Here is a 2111-nt window from a genome sequence, read left to right as displayed (position 1 = left end):
ATTAAGCAGGGGGGGAGGAGATGCTTGGTAGAATTGATCAGAAAATTATCATAGGCCTCCAAGGGGAGATTAATCAGTTAAAAAAAACCCCAAAACCTAACAAGCTGTCACTATGAAGTCATCGCCAATTCTTTTTTTTTTTTTTTTTTTTTGAGTCCAGTTGTGGGGCCTGAACTCTGGGCCTGGGCACTGTTCCTCAGCTCTTCAGCTCAAGGTTAGCACTCTACCACTTGAGCCACAGCGTCACTTCCGGCTTATGTGGTGCTGAGGGATCAAACCCAGGGCCTCATGCATGCAAGGCAAGCCACCTTCCCAGCCCTCATCTCCAATTCTTATGAGATGGTTTGGAGTCAAAATCAAATAGGCATGATAAATAATACTGGAATCTAGGCATTCACACACGGTGAGACCAAAGAAAGATATTCTTAGGAGGGGAACACAAAGGCATAATGCTTATATGCATCTGATCAGATAAAATAATATTTATTGAAATGAACTCTGGGAAATGGAAATGAGGGATTTTCTTTCTTTTTTATTTTTTATTTTGGATTTTCTTTCTTTTTTTTTCTTTTCTTTTTCTTTTGTCTTGTCTGTTTATCTGTCTTTGGGAGGGTAAGGGAGGACACAGAAATGGAGGGACAAAGGGTGAACAAATGCAGCAGTGGTGCTCACTAGACACTATGTTGACAGTGAACTATACAACTTGTGAGAGGGGATGGGAAGGAAAACCCGAGAGAGAGAGAGAGAGAGAGAGAGAGAGAGCGAGGGAAGGGGCGGCATCATTACGTAACTGTAACCCCTCTGTATATCACCTTTATAACAACAATAAAAATGCACAAAGAAAGAAACAAATCCAATGGCGTGCCCTCATTTAGTTCTCTGCGACTGTGCTGCTCCCCATTTCCCAGAACTTCACTACGATATATTCACCTACAGCTGAAAGGCAGCCTAGCTGAATCACTGTGACCTGAACTCCTATAGACGAAAGAACTCCCCATCCTCCTGCCTCAGCCTCCTACAGGCTAGGAGTACAGTTAGGCAGCAAGAATAACGCACTGGGATGAAGAGAAGTGGGTGAACGAGAGGTTTTGAGTGATAATTGGGAGCATATGCTGTTGGTTTCGATAGGGAATAATAAAAGAGAAGAAGGAAAGGATGAGTCAGACATTTGGCTGCTTCAGCGAAGTGCATGGTAGATCACAATTTATGTTATATAAAGAAAATGATGCGGAAGAGACTCTAGAACGTTCCCAAGTCACAGAGGCAACATAAAGCAGGGACAGGATTTGAATCCGGGTTCTATTTGCTCATCTCCCCATAGCAAGTCATCTACCAAGAAAACTCACGACTCTGATGTTGGAATTAGTAGACTAGGGTAAGTATTCTATACTACAATGATTATGTTTGAAGACCAAAGGAAAAATAAACTCTAATTAAACAAATAGAGACATGAAGCAGGGAAAAACAAAGGATTAATTGGGAATCATTAACTGAAAAAAATCCATTGCCTTAAGTTAAAAATTAATTGAATAGACTTTTTTTTTTTTTTTTTTTTTTTGCACATTGGACATGACCAAAGAAAGTCAGTGAACTTGAAATTAGAGCAAAAGAGCCGAGTCAGAAGAACAGAGGGAACACATGGAAAAATAGTAAGGGAAACTCAGGTGAACAGAAAGAACACAAAAAATGAGCAGAAGTTTTCGAGAGTTTGGTGAAGAACATAAATTTACAGCTCTTAGAATATCTTAGAATATCAGAAAGTCTCAAACAGGAGAAATACAAAAAAGAGAATCATAATAGTTAGGCATATCATAAACAAATTTGCTTAGGTCAAAACAAATTTGCTTAGGTCAAAAAAAAATGAAGAGGAAATTGTGAAAGCAGACAGGTTAGAGCAGACATCTGAAAGACAAAGGGAGAGAGGAGTAAGTTTAGCAAGGTGACGGATTAGGTACTGCTCCGACTCTCTTCCCCTCACAACAACAATAATTTCTCAGCTACCCACAGACCACAGATAAAAAACAATCTTTTGTGGAAATCTTGGTATTCAAGAGGAGTTTATGAAAGCCAGAGATCCTAAGACATTAGAGTTTTTGTTTGTTATTTTGGTG

Source organism: Dipodomys spectabilis, unplaced genomic scaffold, assembly GCF_019054845.1.
Source record: "Dipodomys spectabilis isolate Male_0828 unplaced genomic scaffold, ASM1905484v1 ptg000366l, whole genome shotgun sequence".
Classification (NCBI taxonomy): domain Eukaryota; kingdom Metazoa; phylum Chordata; class Mammalia; order Rodentia; family Heteromyidae; genus Dipodomys; species Dipodomys spectabilis.
The sequence above is the reverse complement of the archived record's forward strand: the minus strand, read 5'-3'. Positions refer to the sequence as shown.